We start from the raw sequence: 24,942 nt of genomic DNA, 5'->3' as shown, positions 1-24,942 counted from the left end.
TCATGCAAGTTAGAGTCCAAAACAAGGGCAAAAGTGTTTGGAAAAGTAGATACGACGGAGACGTATCAACTCCCCAAGCTTAAACATTTACTTATCCTCAAGCAATTCAGTTGATAAACTGAAAGTGATAAAGAAAAACTTTTACAAACTCTGATTGCTCTTGTTGTTGTAAATATATAAAGCCAGCATTCAGGTTTTCAACAAAGATTATGAACTAACCATATTCACAATAACATTTAGGCCTCATGTTTACTCATATCAATGGCATAATCAGCTAGCGAGCAATAATAACAAATCTCGGATGACAACACTTTCTCAAAATAATCATGATATGATATGACAAGATGGTATCTCGCTAGCCCTTTCTAAGACCGCAAAACATAAATGCAGAGCACCTTTAAAGATCAAGGACTGACTAGACATTGCAATTCATGGTAAAAGAGATCGAGTCAAGTCATATTCAATGTAAACTAACAGTAATGGATGCAAATGACAGCGGTGCTCTCCAACTGGTGCTTTTAATAAGAGGATGATGACTCAATCATGAAAGTAAATAGATAGGCCCTTCGTAGAGGGAAGCAGGGATTTGTAGAGGTGCCAGAGCTCGATTTCGAACAAGATCAGAATAATATTTTGAGCCGTACACTTTCATTGTCAACATAACAACCGAGAGATCTCGATATCTTCCGTGCTACACACATTATAGGCGGTTCCCAAACAGAATGGTAAAGTTTATACTCCCCCTCCACCAACAAGCATCAATCCATGGCTTGCTTGAAACAACGAGTGCCTCCAACTAACAAGAGTCCCGGGGGAGTTTTGTTTGCAGTTATTTTGATTTGATTTGCATAAAGCATGGGACTGGGCATCCCGGTGACCAGCCATTTTCTCGTGAGTGAGGAGCGGAGTCCACTCCTCTTGAGCATAACCCGCCTAGCATGGAAGATACAGACAGCCCTAGTTGATACAGGAGTTATTCGAGCATACAAAACAGAATGTTTATTTGAAGGTTTAGAGTTTGGCACATACAAATTTACTTGGAATGGTAGGTAGATACCGTATATAGGTAGGTATGGTGGACTCATATGGAACAACTTTGGGGTTTATGGAATTGGATGCACAAGCAATATTCCCGCTTAGTACAGGTGAAGGCTAGAAAAAGACTGGGAAGCGACCAGCTAGAGAGCGACAACAGTCATGAACATGCATTAAAATTAATCAACACCGAATGCAAGCATGAGTAGGATATAATGTACCATGAACATAAATATCGTAGAGGCTATGTTGATTTTGTTTCAACTACATGCGTGAACATGTGCCAAGTCAAGCCACTCGAATCGTTCAAAAGAGGATACCACCCTATCATACCACATCACAACCATTTTAATAGCATGTTGGCACGCAAGGTAAACCATTATAACCTCCTAGCTATTTAAGCATGGCATAAGCAACTACAATCTCTAATTGTCATTGCAAATATGTTTCTTTCATAATAGGCTGAATCCGGAACGATGGACTGATCATATTTACAAAAACAAGAGAGGTCGAGTTCATCCCAGCTTTCCTCATCTCAATAAGTTCATCATATAATCATCATTATTGCCTTTCACTTGCACGACCGAATAGTGTGGAAAATAATAATAGTGCACGTGCATTGGACTAAGCTGGAATCTGTAAGCATTCAATTCAAGAGAGAAGACAAGGTAATATTGGCTCTTTGTTAGATCAACAATAATGCATATGAGAGCCACTCAACATTTTCATTATGGTCTTCTCCTCTCGACCCCCAAAGAAAAGAAACAAAGCTATTTACACGGGAAAGCTCCCAACAAGCAAAAGAAGAACGAGAAATCTTTTTGGGTTTTCTATTTAATTATTACCACTATAGGCATGGAAAGTAAACTAGCTAAAAAACTACAACTATTTTTTTTCTTAAGGTTTATCAAACACACAAGAAGAAAGCATAAAAAGGAAAATAAACTAGCATGGATATTACAGTGAAAAAGTATGAGCACCGACAACTAGCGTGAGTGTGTGAACATGAATGTAATGCCGGTGAGAAGTACGTACTCCCCCAAGCTTAGGCTTTTGTCCTAAGTTGGTCTATGCCCATGGATGGCCTGCATTCTCAGATATTCTAGAAAAAATCATATTTAATTTTTAGGCCATTTGGAGAACTTTTATTTTCGGGGTATTTTTCATTGCATGAATAATTCAGAAAACTGACAGAAAAATACTATTTTTGCTTTATTTAATATAAATAACAGAAAGTAAAAAGAAGGTACAGAGAGTTGTGTTTTCTAAATTCATCCATCTCATGCTCATCAAAAGGAATCCACTAACAAGGTTGATCAGGTCTTGTTAACAAACTCATTTCGAATAACATGAAACCGGAGAATTTTCGAATAACACTAGGTTACCTCAACGGGGATATGCATGTCCCCAACAATAAGAATATCATATTTCTTCTTGACAGTAGGAAGAGGAAATTCAAAACCTCCAATAGTGATTGTTGAAAATTTTCTAATAGAATTGATACTGTGGACTTGAGGTTGTTTACTCGGAAAGTGTACCGTATGCTCATTACCATTAACATGAAAAGTGACATTGCGTTTGGTGCAATCAATAACATCCCCTGCAGTATTCAAAAAGGGTCTTCCAAGAATAATAGACATACTATCGTCCTCGGGAATATCAAGAATAACAAAGTCCATTAAAATAGTAACGTTTGCAACCACAACAGGCACATCCTCACAAATACCGACAAGTATAGCAGTTGATTTATTAGCCATTTGCAAAGATATTTCAGTAGGTGTCAACTTATTCAAATCAAGTCTATGATATAAAGAGAGAGGCATAACACTAACACCGGCTCCAAGATCACATAAAGCAGTTTTAACATAGTTTCTTTTAATGGAGCATGGTATAGTTGGTCTCTTGGATCTCCAAGTTTCTTTGGTATTCCACCCTTAAAGGTATAATTAGCAAGCATGGTGGAAATTTTAGCTTCCGGTATCTTTCTTTTATTTGTAACAATATCTTTCATGTATTTAGCATAAGGATTCATTTTAAGCATATCAGTCAAACGCATACGCAAAAAGATAGGTCTAATCATTTCAGCAAAGCGCTCAAAATATTCATCATCCTTTTTCTTGGATGGTTTAGGAGGAAAAGGCATGGGTTTCTGAACCCATGGTTCTCTTTATTTACCGTGCTTCCTAGCAATAAAGTCTCTGTTATCATAACGTTGATTCTTTGATTGTGGGTTATCAAGATCAACAGAAGGTTCAATTTCTACATCATTATCATTACTAGGTTGATCATCAACATGAACATCATCATTAACATTATCACTAGGTTCATGTTCATTACCAACTTGTGTTTCAACATCAGAAATACAAATATCATTGGGATTCTCAGGTGTGTCAATAATAGGTTCACTAGAAGCATGCAAAGTCCTATCATTTTTCTTTTTCTTCCTTTTAGAAGGATTAGGTGCATCTACATTAGTTCTCTGAGAATCTTGCTCAATTCTCTTAGGGTGGCCCTCGGGATACAAAGGCTCCTGAGTCATTTTGCCTCCTCTACTCATAACTCTAACATCATTATCATTCTTCTTACTATTCAATTCATTAAGCAAATCATTCTGAGCCTTAAGCACTTGTTCTACTTGAATGGTAACCATAGAAGCATGTTTACTAATAAGTTTAAGTTCACCTTTAACACTAGCCATATAATCACTCAAGTGTTCAATCATGAAAGCATTATGTTTCAATTGTCTACCAACATAAGCATTAAAATCTTCTTGCTTAACCATAAAGTTATCAAATTCATCCAAACATTGGCTAGCAAACTTAGTAGGAGGGATTTCAGCTTTATCATATCTATAGAGAGAATTACCTTTACTACCCATGTCAGGTTATCGAGGCCATGTATTTATTCAATAGGCGGCAACTTAACACCATGTATTTCTTCAATAGGAGGTAAATTCTTAACGTCTTCAGCTTTAATACCTTTTTCTTTCATAGATTTCTTTGCCTCTTGCATATCTTCGGGACTGAGAAATAGAATACCCCTTTTCCTTGGAGTTGGCTTAGGAGTTGGGTCAGGAAGTGTCCAATTATTTTCACTGGTCAACATATTATTAAATAGAATTTCAGCTTCATCAACAGTTCTTTCCCTGAAAACACAACCAGCACAACTATCTAGGTAATCTCTGGAAGCATCGGTTAGTCCATTATTAAAGATATCAAGTATTTCATTTTTATTGAGAGGATGATCAGGCAAAGCATTAAGTAATCGGAGAAGCCTCCCCCAAGCTTGTGGGAGATTCTCTTCTTCAATTTGCAAAAAAAATATTTCCCTTAAAGCAGCTTGTTTCTTATGAGTGGGGAAATATTTAGCAGAGAAGTAGTAAATCATATCCTAGGGACTACGCACACAACCAGGATCAAGAGAATTAAATCATATCTTAGCATCACCCATTAATGAGAACGGAAATAGTTTAAGGATATAATAATAGCGAGTTTTCTCATCATTAGTGAACATGGTAGCTATATCATTTAATTTAGTAAGATGTGCCACAACAGTTTCAACTTCATAGCCATAGAAAGAAACAGATTCAACCAAAGTAATTAACTCAGGATCGACAGAGAACTCATAATCCTTATCAGTAACAAAGATAGGTGAAGTAGCATAAGCAGGATCATATTTCATTCTAGCATTCAAAGACTTTTCTTTAAGCTTGGCTAATAATTTCTTAAGATCAGATCTATCATTGCAGGCAAGAAAGTCTCTAGTAGTTTCTTCATCCATAACATAACCCTCAGGCACAACAGGCAATTCATATCTAGGGGGAGAATCTTCATCATCACTTTTATCAATGTTATCAGTTTCAATAATTTCATTCCATCTAGCCCTAGCAAGTTGTTCATCAAGAAATTCACCAAGTGGCACAGTAATATCAAGCATAAAGTAGTTTCATCATAACTATCATGCATAGCAGAAGTGGTATCATCAATAACATGCGACGTATCAGAATTAATAGCAGAAGCAGGTTTAGGTGTCGCAAGTTTACTCAAAATAGAAGGTGAATTAAGTGCAGAGCTAGATGAAAGTTCCTTACCTCCCCTCGTAGTAGAGGGAAAAATCTTGGTTCTTTGATCTTTCAAGTTCTTCATAATGATTAGCAAATATAAATCCCAAGTGACTCAAAGAATGGAGCTATGCTCCACGGCAACGGCTCCAGAAAATGTTCTTGATAACCCACAAGTCTAGGGGATCGCAACAGTTTTCGAGGGTAGAGTATTCAACCCAAATTTATTGATTTGACACAAGGGGAGCCAAAGAATATTCTCAACTATTAGCAGCTGAGTTGTCAATTCAACCACACCTAGAAACTTAATATCTGCAGCAAGGTATTTAGTAGCAAAGGAATATGATAGTAGTGGCAACGATGGCAAAAGGTAACGGTAGCAAAAGTAATATTTTTGGTGTTTTAGAGTGATTGTAACAGTAGCAACGGAAAAGTAAATAATCGAAGAACAATATATGGAAAAGCTCGTAGGCATTGGATCGGTGATAGAGAATTATACCGGATGCGATCGATCATGTAACAGTCATAACCTAGGGTGACATAGAACTAGCTCCAGTTCATCAATGTAATGTAGGCATGTATTCCGAATATAGTCATACGTGCTTATGGAAAAGAACTTGCATGGCATCTTTTGTCCTACCCTGCCGTGGCAGCGGGGTCCTATTGGAAACTAAGGGATATTAAGGCCTCCTTTTAATAGAGTACCGGACCAAAGCATTAACACATAGTGAATACATGAACTCCTTAAACTACGGTCATCACCGGGAGTGGTCCCGATTATTGTCACTTCGGGGTTGCCGGATCATAACACATAGTAGGTGACTATAGACTTGCAAGATAGGATCAAGAACTCTCATATATTGATGAAAACATAATATGTTCAGATCTGAAATCATGGCACTCGGGCCCTCGTGACAAGAATTAAGCATAGCAAAGTCATAGCAACATCAATCTTAGAACACAGTGGATACTAGGGATCAAACCCTAACAAAACTAAATCGATTACATGATAAATCTCAGCCAACCCATCACCGTCCAGCAATCCTATGATGGAATTACTCATGCACGGCGGTGAGCATCATGAAATTGGTGATGCAGGAAGGTTGATGATGATGATGGCGACGGATTCCCCTCTCCGGAGCCCCGAACGGACTCCAGATCAGCCCTCCCGAGAGAGTTTAGGGCTTGGTGGCGGCTCCGTATGGTAAAACGCAATGAATCCTTCTCCCTGATTTTTTGTCCCCGAAAGTGAATATATGGAGTCAAGGTTGAGGTCGGTGGAGCGTCAGGGGACCCACGAGGCAGGGGGCACGCCTAGGTGGGTAGGGCGCGCCCCCACCCTCGTGGACAGGTGGAGGCCCCTAATGTGGATTCTTCTTCCCGTATTTTTTATATATTCCAAAATAATTCTCCGTTCATTTTCAGGTCATTCCGAGAACTTTTATTTCTGCACAAAAATAACACCATGCCAATTCTGCTGAAAACAGCGTCAGTCCGGGTCAGTTCCATTCAAGTCATGCAAGTTAGAGTCCAAAACAAGGGCAAAAGTGTTTGGAAAAGTAGATACGATGGAGATGTATCATATGTTTACCCAGGTTCGGGCGCTCTCTATGGAGGTAATACCATACATCCAGCTTGATTGATATTGATGAATATGAGTATTGCAAGAGTTGATCTACCACGAGATCGTAATGGCTAAACCCTAGAGGTCTAGCTTGTATGGCTATAGTAATGAATCTATCTCCCTCCTCCGGACTAAGTCCTCCGATTATGTAGACACCGGGAGGATCTAGGGTTACACAAGGTCGGTTACAAAGAAAGGAATCTACATGTTTGGTCACCAAGCTTGCCCTCCATGCCAAGGAGAGTCCCATCCGGACACGAGGCAGACTTCGGTCTTTGTGATCTTCACAGCCCATCAGTCCGGCCCTTGGCTAACAGGCCAGACGCCCGAGGACCCCTTAGTCCAGGACTCCCTCATGCGGTGCTCCTTTCCCTCGGGCGGTTCTTCGGTCGCGAGCTTGACGACATTCATCTTCGTCCATTGCATCTTGACACGGGCGAAGGCCATCCGCGCACCTTCTATACAGACCGACCGCTTGACAAGTCAAGTTGAGGGCAGGCATAGACCAGCCGATTCACGAGTCCGAAGTAGCTGCCGGGCATAGCTTCTGTAGGCCACAGCTGGATTATTAAGTCCTTCATGGCCAGTTCGGCCACCCTATGCAGCTCGACCAGCTTCTTCAGCTGGTCGCCAAAAGCCACCAGATGTTCGGGCGCAAGATATTGCAACCAGAACAGCTTCTCCGTTGAGCTCCCCTCTTCGGCTCGGAAGAATGACTCAGTGTCAGAAACACTACGGGGCAGATCTACAAACGCCCCTGGAGAACTCCAAATCCGGGTTAGCATGAGATATCAATTCTTCACATACTTGCTCTACATAATAAAAACCTTACTCGCCGCAATTTTCTTGGCCTCCTGGATTTCTTGGAGAGCACCCTGGGCCTCGACCCAGGCCTCTTGTGCACTTCGACGAGCCTGGGCAAGTTCGGACTCTTGGTCCACATTCTTGCGCTCCAAAGCCTCGCACTTCTTCACGGTGTCCTGCAGCTCCTGCTGGACCTCGCCAACCCTGGCCTCGTGCTTTCCACGGGCGGCCTTCTCGTTTGCTGCTGTCTTCTGGGCTTCGGCTAGCGCTGCTTTGAGGGTTTCCACCTCGGACGCCGCCCCTACAAATTATCACACGATCAACACAAGCAATTCATATCTTGCTATATTTTAATAGGTCGTTACATACCCTGCTTGTCCGCAAGCTATCTTCTTGCACGACCGAGCTCTTCCTTGGTCTGCTCCAGCCTCTCCTTCAGTCCAGAGACATTGGTAGCATGAGAAGTCACGGCTAGCAGCGTCGCCTGCTTATTCACAAAGACATATTAAATCAGTCTCCTGCAACAAACTATTTGATCCTCTGTTTCGGCTTTTCTTTCCGAATACCGGACAGAGTCTCAGGGGCTATTATCTATACCGTAACTTTCTTCTCACATAAACGCAGCGCTTACCTCAAAGCTTTTTAGAAGGCTCACGCAGGCTTCGGTCAGTCTGCTCTTCATGGACTGAATCTTCCCAATCACCGTACCCATGATGGTACGGTGTTCCTCAATGATGGAAGCGCTTCGCAGCGCCTCCAGTAGAGTATCCGGCGCCTCTGGTTGGATAGAGGTCACTGTTGGGGAACGTAGCAGAAATTCAAAATTTTCTACGCAACACCAAGATCAATCTATGGAGAAACCAGCAACGAGGGGAAGGAGAGTGCATCTACATACCCTTGTAGATCGCTAAGCGGAAGCGTTCAAAAGAACGGGGTTGAAGGAGTCGTACTCGTCGTGATCCAAATCACCGGAGATCCTAGTGCCGAACGAACGGCACCTCCGCGTTCAACACACGTACAGCCCGGTGACGTCTCCCATGCCTTGATCCAGCAAGGAGAGAGGGAGAGGTTGAGGAAGACTCCGTCCAGCAGCAGCACGACGGCGTGGTGGTGGTGGAGGAGCGTGGCAATCCTGCAGGGCTTCGCCAAGCACCAGGGAGAGGAGAAGGACCTTGGAGAGGGGGAGGGCTGCGCTAGAACATTGGTGCGGCTGCCCTCCCACCCCCCACATATATATAGGGGTAAGGGAGAGGGGGGCCGGACCCCTCAGATCCCATCTGAGGAGGGGGCGGCGGCCAAGGGGGGTTGCCTTGCCCCCCAAGGCAAGGGGGGGCGCCCCCCCTTTAGGGTTCCCCCAAACCCTAGGCGCATGGGCCCTAGGGGGGAGGCGCCCAGCCCACTAAGGGGCTGGTCCCTCTCCACATATAGCCCATAGGGCCCTCCGGGGCAGGTGGACCCTCCCGGTGGACCCCCGGAACCCCTTCGGTGGTCCCGGTACAATACCGGCATCCCCCCGAATTATTCCGGTGACCGTATGATGACTTCCCATATATAAATCTTTACCTCCGGACCATTCCAGAACTCCTCGTGACGTCCGGGATCTCATCCGGGACTCCGAACAACATTCGGTAACCACATACAAACTTCCTTTATAACCCTAGCGTCATCGAACCTTAAGTGTGTAGACCCTACGGGTTCGGGAACCATGCAGACATGACCGAGACGTTCTCCGGTCAACAACCAACAGCGGGATCTGGATACCCATGTTGGTTCCTACATGTTCCACGATGATCTCATCGGATGAACCACGATGTCGAGGATTCGATCAATCCCGTATACAATTCCCTTTGTGCAGCGGTATTGTACTTGCCCGAGATTCGATCGTCGGTATCCTGATACCTTGTTCAATCTCGTTACCGGCAAGTCTCTTTACTCGTTCCGTAACACATCATCCCGTGATCAACTCCTTGGTCACATTGTGCACATTATGATGATGTCCTACCGAGTGGGCCCAGAGATACCTCTCTGTCACACGGAGTGACAAATCCCAGTCTCGATTCGTGCCAACCCAACAGACACTTTCGGAGATACCTGTAGTGTACCTTTATAGCCACCCAGATACGTTGTGACGTTTGGCACACCCAAAGTATTCCTACGGTATCTGGGAGTTGCACAATCTCATGGTCTAAGGAAATGATACTTGACATTAGAAAAGCTTTAGCATACGAACTACATGATCTTTGTGCTAGGCTTAGGATTGGGTCTTGTCCATCACATCATTCTCCTAATGATGTGATCCCGTTATCAACGACATCCAATGTCCATGGTTAGGAAACCGTAACCATCTATTGATCAATGAGCTAGTCAACTAGAGGCGTACTAGGGACATGTTGTTGTCGATGTATCCACACATGTATCTGAGTTTCCTATCAATACAATTATAGCATGGATAATAAACGATTATCATGAACAAGGAAATATAATAATAACCAATTTATTATTGCCTCTAGGGCATATTTCCAACAGTCTCCCACTTGCACTAGAGTGAATAATCCAGTTCACATCGATATGTGATTAACACTCAAGGTCACATCCCCATGTGACTAACACCCAAAGAGTTCTGGGTTTGATCATGTTATGCTTGTGAGAGAGGTTTCAGTCAACGGGTCTGCAACATTCAGATCCGTATGTACTTCACAAATTTCTATGTCATCTTGTAGATGCAGCTACTACGCTATATTTGGAGCCATTTCAAATAACTGTTCTACTTGGAGCTATTCTAAATTGTTGCTCCATTATACGTATCCGGTATCTCTACTCAGAGCTATCCGGATAGGTGTTAAGCTTGCATCGACGTAACTCTTTACGTCGAACTCTTTATCACCTCCATAACCGAGAAACACATCCTTATTCCTCTAAGGATAATTTAGACCGCTATCTAGTGATCTACTCCTATATTACCTTTGTACCCTCTTGCCAGATATGTGGCAAGGCACACATCAGGTGTGGTACTCAGCATGGCATACCGTATGGAGCCTATGACAAAAGCATAGGGGACGACCTTCGTCCTTCCTCTTTCTTCTACCGTGGTCGAGCTTTAAGTCTTAACTTCATACCTTACAACTCAGGCAAGAACTCCTTCTTTGACTGATCCATCTTGAACACCTTCAAGATCATGTCAAGGTATGTGCTCATTTGAAAGTACCATTAAGCGTTTTGATCTATCCTTATAGATCTTGATGCTCAATGTTCAAGTAGCTTAATCCAGGCTTTCCATTGAAAAACACTTTCCAAATAACCCCATATGCTTTCCAGAAATTCTACGTCATTTCTGATCAACAATATGTCAACAACATATACTCATCAGAAATTTTATAGTGCTCCCACTCACTTCTTTGGAAATACAAGTTTCTCATAAACTTTGTATACACCCAAAATCTTTGATCATCTCATAAAAGCATACATTCCAACTCCGAGATGCTTACTCCAGTCCTTAGAAGGATTGCCGGAGCTTTGCATACTTATTAGCATCTTTCAGGATTAACAAAACCTTCCGGTTGTATCACATACAACCTTTCCTCAAAAATCATCGAGGAAACAATGGTTTTTGGCATCCTATCTGCAAGATTTCACAAATAATGCAGTAATCGCTAATATAATTCCAACAGACTCTTAGCATCGCTACGAGTGAGAAAGTCTCATCGTAGTCAACTCCTTGAACTTGTCGGAAAACATCTTAACGACAAGTCGAGCTTTCTTAATGGTGATACTTACCATCATTGTTCGTCTTCCTTTTAAAATCCATATGTACCTAACAGCCTTACGACCATCAAGTAGTTCTTCCAAAGTCTACACTTTGCTTTCATATATGGATCCTCTCTCGGATTATATGGCCTCGAGCCATTTTGGAATCCAGGCCCACCATCGCTTCTCCATAGCTCGTAGGTTCATTGTTGTCTAGCAACATGACTTCCAAGACAGGATTACGTACCACTCTGAAGTAGTACGCATCCTTGTCATCCCACGAGGTTTGGTAGTGACTTGATCTGAAGTTTCATGATCACTATCATAAGCTTCCACTTCAATTGGTGTAGGTGCCACAGGAACAACTCCATGTGCCCTGCCACACACTAGTTGAAGAGACGGTTCAATAACCTCATCAAGTCTCCACCATCCTCCCACTCAATTCTTTCGAGAGAAACTTTTTCCTCGAGAAAGGACCCGATTCTAGAAACAATCCCTTATTGCTTTCGGATCTGAGACAGGAGGTATACCCAACTGTTTTGGGTGTCCTATGAAGATGCATTTATCCGCTTTGGGTTCGAGCTTATCAGCCTGAAACTTTTTTTACATAAGCGTCGCAGCCCCAAACTTTTAAGAAATGACAGCTTAGGTTTCTCTAAACCATAGTTCATACGGTGTCATCTCATCGGAATTACGTGGTGCCCTTTTTAAAGTGAATGTGGTTGTCTCTAATGCCTAACCCATAAACTATCGCGGTAATTCGATAAGAGACATCATGGTATGCATCATATCCAATAGGGTGCAGTTATGATGTACGGACACACCATCACACCATGGTGTTCCTGGCTGTATTGGTTGTGAAAAAATTTCCACAATGTCTTAATTCTGTGCCAAACTCGTAATACAGATATTCATCTCTACGATCATATCATAGACATTTTATCCTCTTGTCACGACGATGTTCAACTTCACTCTGAAATTACTTGAACCTTTCAATAATTCAAACGTATGTTTCATCAAGTAAATATACTCAGTATCTACTCAAATCATCTGTGAAGTAAGAACATAACGATATCCACTACATGCCTCAGCACTCATTGGACTGCGCACATCAAGATGTATTACTTCCAACAAGTTGCTTTATTGTTCCATTTTACTGAAAACGAGGCTTTCAGTCATCTTGCCCATGTGGTATGATTTGCATGTCTCAAGTGATTCAAAATCAAGTGAGTCCAAATGATCCATCTGTATAGAGTTTCTTCATGCATATCTACCAACAAACATGGTCCGCATGTCTCAATCCTTTCAAAAATGAGTGAGTCCAAAGATCCATCAACATGGAGCTTCTTCATGCGTTTTATACCGATATGACTTAAGTGGCAGTGCCACAAGTAGGTGGTACTATCATTACTATCTTATATCTTTTGGCATGAACATGTGTATCACTACGATCGAGATTCAATAAACCATTCATTTTAGGTGTAAGACCATTGAAGGTATTATTCAAATAAACAGAGTAACCATTATTCTCCTTAAATGAATAACCGTATTGCGATAGACGTAATCCAATCATGTCTATGCTCAACGCAAACACCAAATAACAATTATTTAGGTTTTAATACCAATCTCGATGGTAGAGGGAGCGTACGATATTTGATCAACCTTGGAAATACTTCCAACACATATCGTCATCTCACCTTTTAGCTAGTCTCCGTTTATTCTGTAGCCTTTTGTTTCAAGTTACTAACACTTAGCAACCGAACCGGTATCTAATACCCTGGTGCTACTAGGAGTACTAGTAAAGTACACATTATAATGCATATTCAATATACTTCTGTCGACCTTGCCAGCCTTCTCATCTACCAAGTATCTAGGGTGGTTCTGCTTCAGCGACTGTTCCCCTTATTACAGAAGCACTTAGTCTCGGGCTTGGGTTCAACTTTGGGTTTCTTCACTATAACAGCAACTGATTTGTTGTTCCATGAAGTATCCCTTTCTTGCCCTTGCCCTTCTTGAAACTAGTGGTTTTACTAACCATCAACGATTGATGCTCCCTTTTGATTTCTACTTTCGCGGTGTCGCGAATAGCTCAAGGATCATATCTATCCCTGATATGTTATAGTTCATCACGAAGCTCTAGTAGCTTGGTGGCAGTGACTTTGGAGAACCATCACTATTTCATCTGGAAGATCAACTCCCACTCGATTCAAGCGATTGTTGTACTCAGACAATCTAAGCACAAGCTCAACAATTGAGCTTTTCTCCCTTAGTTTGCAGGTTAAGAAAATCGTCGGAGGTCTTATACCTCTTGACGTGGGCACGAGCCTGAAATCCCAATTTCAGCCCTCGAAACATCTCATATGTTTCGCGACGTTTTAAAACGTCTTCGGTGCCTCAACTCTAAACCGTTTAACTGAACTATCACGTAGTTATCAAAATGTGTATTTCAGATGTTCGCAACATCCACAGACGACGTTCAAGGTTCAGTACACTGAGCGGTGCATTAAGGACATAAGCCTTTTACTGTCTGCATAATTGCTACTATCAACTTTCAACTAAATTTTCTCTAGGAACATATCTAAACAGTAGAACTAAAGCGCGGGCTACGACATAATTTGCGAAGACCTTTTGACTATGTTCAGGATAATTAAGTTCATCTTATGAACTCCCACTTAGATAGACATCCCTCTAGTCATCTAAGTGATTACATGATCTGAGTCAACTAGGCCGTGTCCGATCATCACGTGAGACGGACTAGTCAACATCGGTGAACATCTTCATGTTGATCGTATCTTCTATACGACTCATGTTCGACCTTTCGGTCTTCTGTGTTCCGAGGCCATGTCTGTACATGCTAGGCTCGTCAAGTCAACCTAAGTGTTTGCATGTGTAAATCTGTCTTACACCCGTTGTATGTGAACGTTAGAATCTATCACACCCGATCATCACGTGGTGCTTCGAAACAACGAACTGTCGCAACGGTGCACAATTAGGGGGAACACTTTCTTGAAATTATTATGAGGGATCATCTTATTTACTACCGTCGTTCTAAGTAAACAAGATGTAAAAACATGATAAACATCACATGCAATCAAATAATAGTGACATGATATGGCCAATATCATATAGCTCCTTTGATCTCCATCTTGGGGCTCCATGATCATCTTATCACCGGCATGACACCATGATCTCCATCATCATGATCTCCATCATCGTGTATCCATGAAGTTGCTCGCCAACTATTACTTCTACTACTATGGCTAACACGTTTAGCAATAAAGTAAAGTAATTTACATGGCGTTTCTCAATGACACGCAGGTCATACAAAAAAATAAAGACAACTCCTATGGCTCCTGCCAGTTGTCATACTCATCGACATGCAAGTCGTGATTCCTATTACAAGAACATGATCAATCTCATACATCACATATCATTCATCACATTCTTCTTGGCCATATCACATCACAAAACACTTGCTGCAAAAACAAGTTAGACGTCCTCTAATTGTTGTTGCAAGTTTTTACGTGGCTGCTATAGGTTTCTAGCAAGAACGTTTCTTGCCTACGCCAAAACCACAACGTGAATTGCCAATTTCTATTTACCCTTCATAAGGACCCTGTTCATCGAATCCGATCCAACTAAAGTGGGAGAGACAGACACCCGCCAGCCACCTTATGCAACTAGTGCATGTCAGTCGGTGGAACCGGTCTCAGTAAGCGTACGTGTAAGGTTGGTCCGGGCCGCTTCATCCCACGATGCCGCCGAATCAAGATAAGACTAGTAACGGCAAGATAATTGACAATATCGACGCCCACAACTACTTTGTGTTCTACTCGTGCATAGTAACTACGCATAGACCTAGCTCATGATGCCACTGTTGGGGAACGTAGCAGAAATTCAAAATTTTCTACGCAACACCAAGATCAATCTATGGAGAAACCAGCAACGAGGGGAAGGAGAGTGCATCTACATACCCTTGTAGATCGCTAAGCGGAAGCGTTCAAGAGAACGGGGTTGAAGGAGTCGTACTCGTCGTGATCCAAATCACCGGAGATCCTAGTGCCGAACGGACGGCACCTCCGCGTTCAACACACGTACAGCCCGGTGACGTCTCCCATGCCTTGATCCAGCAAGGAGAGAGGGAGAGGTTGAGGAAGACTCCGTCCAGCAGCAGCACGACGGCGTGGTGGTGGTGGAGGAGCGTGGCAATCCTGCAGGGCTTCGCCAAGCACCACGGGAGAGGAGAAGGACCTTGGAGAGGGGGAGGGCTGCGCCAGAACATTGGTGCGGCTGCCCTCCCACCCCCACATATATATAGGGGTAAGGGAGAGGGGGGCCGGCCCCCTCAGATCCCATCTGAGGAGGGGGCGGCGGCCAAGGGGGGTTGCCTTGCCCCCCAAGGCAAGGGGGCGCCCCCCCTTTAGGGTTCCCCCAAACCCTAGGCGCATGGGCCCTAGGGGGGAGGCGCCCAGCCCACTAAGGGGCTGGTCCCTCTCCACATACAGCCCATAGGGCCCTCCGGGGCAGGTGGACCCTCCCGGTGGACCCCCGGAACCCCTTCGGTGGTCCCGGTACGATACCGGCATCCCCCCGAATTATTCCGGTGACCGTATGATGGCTTCCCATATATAAATATTTACCTCCGGACCATTCCGGAACTCCTCGTGGCGTCTGGGATCTCATCCAGGACTCCGAACAACATTCGGTAACCACATACAAACTTCCTTTATAACCCTAGTGTCATCGAACCTTAAGTGTGTAGACCCTACGGGTTCGGGAACCATGCAGACATGACCGAGACGTTCTCCGGTCAATAACCAACAGTGGGATCTGGATACCCATGTTGGTTCCCACATGTTCCACGATGATCTCATCGGATGAACCACGATGTCGAGGATTCGATCAATCCCGTATACAATTCCCTTTGTGCAGCGGTATTGTACTTGCCCGAGATTCGATCGTCGGTATCCTGATACCTTGTTCAATCTCGTTACCGGCAAGTCTCTTTACTCGTTCCGTAACACATCATCCCGTGATCAACTCCTTGGTCACATTGTGCACATTATGATGATGTCCTACCGAGTGGGCCCAGAGATACCTCTCCGTCACACGGAGTGACAAATCCCAGTCTCGATTCGTGCCAACCCAACAGACACTTTCGGAGATACCTGTAGTGTACCTTTATAGCCACCCAGATATGTTGTGACGTTTGGCACACCCAAAGTATTCCTACGGTATCCGGGAGTTGCACAATCTCATGGTCTAAGGAAATGATACTTGACATTAGAAAAGCTTTAGCATACGAACTACACGATCTTTGTGCTAGGCTTAGGATTGGGTCTTGTCCATCACATCATTCTCCTAATGATGTGATCCCGTTATCAACGACATCCAATGTCCATGGTTAGGAAACCGTAACCATCTACTGATCAACGAGCTAGTCAACTAGAGGCTTACTAGGGACAAGGTGTTGTCTATGTATCCACACATGTATCTGAGTTTCCTATCAATACAATTCTAGCATGGATAATAAACGATTATCATGAACAAGGAAATATAATAATAACCAATTTATTATTGCCTCTAGGGCATATTTCCAACAGTCACCGGTGGAATGGGCACACCTCCTTCCAATGAAGGAAGCTGCTGGCCGGACTCCGAAGACGTATAGGTCTCCGGGACCACATTCAGCTGGGGGCCGAATTGGACATAGCCCCCACCACAGTTCTCCATGGGGATCTTCTCTCCCATGTGTTCGGCAGCCGATGTCTCGCTCTCTAGCATCGTCTGGACGACCTCCTGCGTCTCTCCTTGGCCGGGGGTCCTTCGGGACAACACCTCGGCATCGTCCATAGCCTTGGGAGAGGAGGCCGTTGGAAGGGACCCGCTATCCATCACTTTCAGATCCAGCGAGTTCCCCATAGACGAGGATCGCTCGAGGGCGAAGCGAGCCAGACTGCAAATGCATGATTCATCATGTTAGAGTTATGAGGTGAAAAAGGAGGATGTATGGATACTTTAGGGTCTTCGGATACTATCGATGTCCCGAGCGGAGCTATCAACGAGGGAAGCCTTTCCCTTCTTGGACGCTCCGCCTCCAGATCTGTGGAGGTCACCCTCTTCTTCCCCCTTGGGGAGGGGGAAGTTTCTTTCTTCCTTCCCTTCCTCCTCCTCGTCGTCTTCGACGACGGAGCGAGTTTCGGCATCTTCAGACGCCACGTCCGAAGTAACCTTGGGACGGAGGCCTCCTCTGGTCCCCTTGGCCTTCTTTTTGGCACTACAAGAAATATGTCAACTAGTGACCTTCTATCAGTGATCCTGGAAGAATTGGTCATAGATCTACGACCATTTGAGATCAATTGGTCAAAAGTTGTTCGGGGGTCTCCGAAACCTCAACTATATCGACCATTTTGGTCAGAAAGGTCGTAATTTCCCTACACGAAATGGTCATAAAGCAGACAAACTGGTCTGCTGCCTTATTTCTAGCTGATCACGATCAATATAGATGGTCATAACCTTGTAAATTGTGGTGTATTGCTATGACTAGGCGCCACCTCGTCAGTTTTGCCTATGTGTCATGTCCATGTGTCAATTTTTGCCCTAGGTTGTGAAGCAACCTATATTTCTGTCATTCCCAAAATTCCCAAAAAAATCTCATAAATTCTTTGGGTCATATCTTCGTCAAATATGTAAAAATCCTTCCTTGCCTAGTTCAAAAATAATTCAACAATGTTCATTTTCCTATTCTGTTCAGAACATCACTTTGTGAAGGAAGTGCTATTTATATATTCTTGATTGCCCTCAAAATTTTTGGGCACTCTTTCCTATCCAAATCATTGCCTCATGACAAAATTTAGCTCCATTTGCATAGTAAATCTTCCTTGGCAAATTTCCATAGTTTTTGTCCACCTAGAAGAATTGTGAAGGAAGTACCATTTTTATATATCCAAATTACATGAAATTTGTAAAGTTCCTTCATATGCCCAAATTATCACCCTCCTCCAAATTGCAGCTCAGTAAAATTAGTTATGTGACCCCAGGTTCAATTTATATTTTATGGCCAGATTGGCACGTTGCAAAGCAAGTGTTATCTAGACCCCTCCTATTACCCTAAAACTTTTTGGGCACTCTTCCATACCCAAATCATTGCCACATGATAATATTCAGCTCCATTTTCCTGGTAAATCTTTCTCAGGAAATTTCCAAAGTTTCTATCACGAGAGAAGCTTTGTGAAGTAAGTACTAGCTAGGCTTACCCAAATTATCTGAAAATTTACTAGGGCATGACCATGCCTATGTAACTTACCTACACCAAATTTGAGCTCATTTCATTTATCCAATTTCTCTCGCTAATTTTCCTAAATTTCTGTGCAGAGAAGAGCATTTTGAAGGAAGTACCACTTTGGCATGTCCAAATGGTATCGATTTTCTACAGTGCTTTCCTATGCCCAAATAACCATCCTCCACCAAATTTCAGCTCAATCCATTCATTATTTTGAGCCCAGCTTCAACATTCATATTTTTGTCCAGTGTGGTACTTTGAAAAGCAAGTACCACCTAGGCTACTCCTTTTGAGCTGAAAATTTGTGAAGACAATCTTCTTAGTAGGTGATCGTCCTCAGCCAAAACACACGCCAATTGGCCATGTGCATTTCTCGTACCACTAATCAAACACTTGGCTGCTAATTCATATTTGAGCGTAGTTCGGTCTCCTCGTGAGAAACTTCTGGTGTAATTTTATTCCTAGCACCTACCTGGGGAGTGCCCAACCCACTAGATATGCCTAGGCCACCCAGAACGTATCTTAACGCCACAGTCACGCGGTGACCATGCGGCGGGCATGCGACTTTACGTGCTTTGGAGTTGGGGCCCTCGGCTACCGTCCAAACCTCGATGTATCGCCACCAAATCATGTATTTCTGATTAAATAGATACTTATGTAACTAGAAATGATTTTTGGAAAAAATAAAGAGCAAACTATAAGGCAGCTGTAGTTCAAATTTGACCCATTTCCTCGTGAATCGACAGAAATTTGTCTTTTTCATGAGAGGTGGATAAAAACTTTTGACACCCAACCATTTTTGTCAACTGTGCATTAAATATGTCCTAGTATTTTATAAAATTGATTTGGTTCAAATTTGCAACAAATATATGGTAGGTCCTTCACAAAAAAACTCATTTTAGGCACTCAAAAAATGGAAAATTGATTTTTCGTCCAAAGAAAATGAAAACTCCCTTAGGCAAAATTGTTTGCCATTCCAATATGCACCCTTGTGCAAAATATGAGATTGTTTGAGCAAACTATGCCATGAATGTGGCCATAAGGTTGATCATTTGGCTTGAAAGCCATGAATCTTCACAGATGATAGCTCATTTCTGAGAACACTTTTTTAAAAGAATTGCCATATTACAAGTTTATTATTTTTCCTGATAACTTGGTCACATGTAATGACACAATGCGAAGATTTTTCAATTTTTTGAATTTTTTATGCATGTTTCAAAATGCGGTCAAAACGGTGGAATTGACCGTTCCTAGCTAGTGGTTGAATCTTGAATTTTTTTGCTGTTTCTCTGATTAAATAGATACTTTTGTACCTAAAAATGATTTTTGGGAAAAATAAATAGCAAACTATGAGGCAGCCGCGGTTCAAATTTGACCCGCTTCTTGCTGAATCGGCGGAAATTTGTCTTTTTCACGAGAGGTGGATAAAAACTTTTGACACCCAACCATTTGGTCAATTGTGCATTAAATATGGCCTAATATTTTTATAGAAATGGTGTGGTCCAATTTTGCAACAAATATATGGTAGGTCCTTCACAAAAAAACTCATTTTGGGCATTCAAAAAATGAAAAATGGTTTTTTTGTCAAAAGAAAAAGGAAATTTTCTTAGGCAACATTGTTTGCCATTCCAAAATGCACCCTTGTGCACAATATGTGATCATTTGAAACAAAGATTTAGTAGGTTCTTCAAAATAAAACCATTTCGGGGACTCGAAAAATAGAAAATGCCTTTTTTGCAATGAAAATGAAAACTTCCCAAATCAACACCATTCGTCATCCCAAGATATACACATGTGCACAATGTTCATTCATTTTAACAAACTATTAGTGGTTAATATGTTGAATGCTTGCCCTAAGTAAGAGGGTAAAAAACTATAAGAGAAATAAAAAGGAAAAACAAAATTACATAAGCTTAATTCTCATTCGTGGAATCCGTTGTGGCATGGATCGATGACATGGCAAACATCCGTCCGTCCATCCATCCAACCCACCGCAGCAAACCCAACTCTCTCTCGCGCGCGAACCCTGCACAACCCCTCGTGCCCTCCTCTCCCTCTCTCTCTCTCTCTCTCTCTCAGGAACCCTAGCACTCCACTCCTCCCTTGCCGCCGCCACCTCCGGCGCTCGGTCCTGGCGACCTCAGGCGGGAATCGAAGACCGCTGTCCGGCGAGATCCGGCCCGCGCGGCGAGATCCATCTCTCTCTCACACATGAGAAGGAAAATCCCCCGCCCCATTCTCACGACTCATCTGCCCCTCCCTCGATCCCCTTCCTTCCTGAGGACGCACGCGCCGCCCCTCCCCGATCCACATCTCCCCTCGCCCTCCCACATCGTGCCGCCATCCACCTCGTCGCCTCCCAGATGTATATTTTTATCTGGACGGGATTTCCTCCTCCTCCCCCCCTCGTCAGATCCATCCATCCATCCGTTTTTCCATCCGATCCACCTAACGCCATCACATCCCCTTCTCGCTCGCAGGGTTGCAGGCGATTGAATCCGGTTCGGGTCCATGGCATCCACGACCGTGGCAGTGCTCGCGGTGACGGACGAGCTGGACCTGCCGCTCCACACGGTGGGGGACCTGGCGGCCGTCGCCGGCGTCTCGCAGGAGGAGGTCGTCGTCATCACGTAGTGCACCTCGCTCGGTAACACCCCCCCTCCCAAGCCCCTTCCCCCCTGTCTCCCAACCCTGAGCCATGATTTCGCTCGAGATGGATGTGTGGCGGCACCCAGTTTTCCATGGTCGGGTCCATTTGCTAATCGGCGTCCCTGTCAATGGTTTCGTGTACCTGTCAGTCGGCTTGATAGGGTGCCATGCAAGTGGCGCTTAGATAAGTGCATCAATGCTCGAGGTTAGGGACTAAATTATGGTGATGGCGCACATGTCGTCTCCAGTTGTGAGGCGTGATGCGACAAGTTTGCTGGATAAGATGGTGGTATCCGGTCAGCACAAGCTAGGCAGCAGCCTCTGGTGTTTTGATTGGTGGTATCCGATCATCTTTTTCGCGGACAGAGTAAGTTAGTAGACTTGTGCATAAATGTGCCTGGCAAAGTTAGTAAACTTTTTTTGAGGGGGCTAAGTTAGTAAACTAGAGTATTTGCATCTTGCTGTAACGAATGAGAAATGCATGAGTGTCCGGGTTTCGGTAGTACCTACCCACTGTAGTTGGCAGCGCGCGTACATATCCAGCAAATATGGTAAATCCGAGGGCACGCTCCTCCTCCCCAGTTCCATTTGTTCTATATCTCTTTTGTATGCATGTTCATACAGTCCTGTGGGAAGCATAAGCCATGAAGTGTTGCCTTGATATCTGTTTTTCTTCTCAGTGTCGATATCACTTAATTCTGTAGTACTGAATACTGATCATACTGAGCAGGGGGCTGGCGTTATGGCGGCTGTGTACAACGATGACCACAAGTTCTCCCGTGATTTGCCTCCATCTCCTACTCCTAGCTCCCTCTTTTTTGCTCCTATAGCAGTAGAAGGCTTTAAATGTGGTGCATGCATGAGGATCAATCATGTTGACTGCGTGACAATCATGTTTCTCATCATTGTAATTTTTGGTAATGAAAAGAATACATGTTTTCTTGATCTTCTGTTAAGTCTGTTTATTTATAAATCCAACTTTCATGTTTTTTAGAGGCAAACTTGAAGACTGACCCCTAATGTTTCCGTGCAGGTAGTAACTCTGATAGGCCACTACACTTTCCAAATTCCAATGCTCGCCTGTTGGTCGTCCCCAAGTTTTCACTACCCTGAGTATGTACTCTACCGTACATTTCAAAAATTCCTCCTCTCATTCACCTGATGCATACTTGTTCAATGTGTTTCCCTGGAGTTATTAGACATACAATACTTTTCAAATACCCATATTGTAATTGACCAAAGAACTAGAAGCAAAAGATATGTAGTACATCACTTTTCAAATGCTCAATACTGTAGCTGACACACTAGAGAACTAGATGAATAACCTGGATTAGAAACACTCGTTGGGTGTTGCCCCTGGCAATGTTAATGAATCACAGTGGTACTGTAGGCACCAAGGAAATTGTGGCATGTTGTTTAATTTTTTATTCATTTGTTGCAGTCTGTGCACTGTTGTGGTGAAACTCTTGTGTTTCTGCAACCTACAAGTGCGTATGGGCACTGATTTCTAGAAGTATTTGAGTTGACATCTTTGTTGGTTTAGATAGTACAGAAATTTTGAAGGGCGATTGATTTGCTTCTGGTTTTTGAAATAGAGCTGACTATAGTTATGCATGAACGAGAATATGCTTGTAACTGGTGACGAATAGACCAGCTTTGCAGTTTGCCACATTGGTGATGTAAATGCCCCTAAATGATGATATCTAAGCAAGTGCTTTCTCTGATGTTTAACCTTGTTACTATCGCCCGTAAGTATTGCCGTTGATTTTGGTATATGAGCACTAGTGTTTCCTGCTTACAACAAGCTATGTACTGTACATGTGTCCATTTTACCTGTGTAAATAGTTTGTTTCATACCTAGTAACATGTTTCCTCATAATGAATTATTCGTGCAAAGTGAATCACTGCTGCTATCCTGCTACTAATGGATATAGGGACAAAATACACAGTTTCCTGTCAAGTAGTGTTTGTTTGGTGACAGGATGTTGTTTTTTCCTTCCAAGTATAATGCTCCTTTTATGTAGTGATGATACTACATCTATTTCATTTTATGTTTATGCCTCTTCCAGAAAATGTGCTGCACCTACAGTAATCAATCTAACTTATCCATTTTATTTTATAGGCCTTCGAGTACAAGAGGCTGCTGCTTGACTATAACAGCAAAAATGTGCAATATTGGATTAATGATTGAAGTGCATTAGCGGTTTATCTTCTTCTTCACAAGTCTGTTTGCAATGGATGTACATAACTGTCATTTTTACCTCTTGCATATTTAACATACATGACAATAGCTGTAGGTATTGAAATATATGTGAAGGTAGAAGCTATCGTTGCTGCCTTGTGGGTCGTAATTCTTTCTCTCTAGACGCGTATACTGTGTGATGTATCGCTCATGCTCATATTCTGTACCAAGATAGTCCTAATATCCGTAGGGTTGTAGACTGATTTCCCCTTGAAAAAGCTATGCTTCTTTCCTTGGATGATAAGCATGTTCGGCAGCTATGTGGAATCCTTAAGATAAATGGTCTTTAGTTTCTTTTGGTGCATCTGCGTGCACATAACAGTTTGTTAGTTTCACTTTATATAATGAAGAAAATATGCTGATGTCATTTGTTTATTATTATCTATCATCTGTAGATTGATTTTTAGGCCATCAGTACTTGTATGTATGATTTCTAGTCTCTTGAATGAATAATTTTTCTTTAGGTGACATGTGTCTTGTGTTACTACATACATCTATCGTGAAGTACATGGTTCCAGAACTATGGTAACCCGCAGTTTGCTCTACTGGTGATAGTAGGATGATGGAAACATCACTACTGAATGTAGTCCCTGTTTCTTCAACTAATCATCATGTACTAGAGTTTCTCTTCTTCTTGCTACTGTTTGGTTTTTGACGTCACTAGCTTGTACTAAAACGTGCAGACTTTACCCCTTGCTAGATCCTTCGATGGAGGTGACCCATGTGATGGTGATTCGCTCCAGCAGTTCCGGTTCCGGCTATGGTGGTGCTACACTGCTACTGCACCTATGATGGCTACGCATTGGTAGGCTCGGCTGCCTCCCTTGGCTGTCGCTGTGATGGTGAAGCTCAGCCTAGGCTACAATCACTTCCGATGAGCTCCTTGGGTCCCCTTCTACCCCTCCTACTCGCTCCATGATTATTTGCTTTGCCTTTGTGAGGTGTAATTGTTTAATTTTTGTCATAGTCGAGCATTGGATGATATCATGAGGGACATTGTTCATGGATATGCCAACCTACAGCTTGTTGTACTAGTTATAGTAGGATAATGCAAGTTTTGACAATCCATACATATCCCTACATGTTAGTGTCTCCCCGTGTAAGTATGAATTCTGGTGATGCCTTCATCTATGATGATGCTCCGCCTTTCGCATTCATTCATTCTCTGATTGTTCTAGGAGTCCTCGTTTTAGAGAAGCATTCCCATACCAACACATGTATTTGAAAAATCTATTCAAATCTCCTCACTTCATATGTTGCTATCAACACTAAGTTGAGAGTGTAGCATGCTGTTAAGAGGTACTGCAACTCCAAAGTAGACAACTAAAACATATTAGTAAAATCAGTATGCATCCCTAGTGATGCTTTATCTTGTTATTTTAGTCCATGAGTGATGTGTTGGACCATCACTGACTTGTATGGTTTTTTTCAAGGTATATACAAGTGCCATCTTTATCTGGCAACATCCGCCTCCTGTGTCATGTCATGTATCTATTTCACTT

The 24,942-nt window shown here is 43.0% G+C and overlaps 1 long non-coding RNA gene across 2 annotated transcripts; it reads left to right on the top strand.

Moving 5' to 3' along the window:
* The first annotated feature begins 20,565 nt into the window (after nucleotides 1–20,565).
* Nucleotides 20,566–24,601, top strand: LOC125512268. Of its 2 annotated transcripts, XR_007285281.1 has the most exons (6): nucleotides 20,566–20,914; nucleotides 21,030–21,196; nucleotides 21,929–22,115; nucleotides 22,232–22,311; nucleotides 23,321–24,053; nucleotides 24,141–24,601. It is a non-coding gene; the product is annotated as an uncharacterized LOC125512268 (long non-coding RNA). The 2 variants fall into 2 exon arrangements; XR_007285280.1 differs by having other exon boundaries at nucleotides 20,568–20,914; nucleotides 23,321–24,601.
* Nucleotides 24,602–24,942: the final 341 nt, after the last annotated feature.

The sequence above is a fragment of the Triticum urartu genome, chromosome 6, assembly GCF_003073215.2.
Source record: "Triticum urartu cultivar G1812 chromosome 6, Tu2.1, whole genome shotgun sequence".
In the NCBI taxonomy this organism is placed as follows: domain Eukaryota; kingdom Viridiplantae; phylum Streptophyta; class Magnoliopsida; order Poales; family Poaceae; genus Triticum; species Triticum urartu.
The sequence above is the reverse complement of the archived record's forward strand: the minus strand, read 5'-3'. Positions and strand labels throughout refer to the sequence as shown.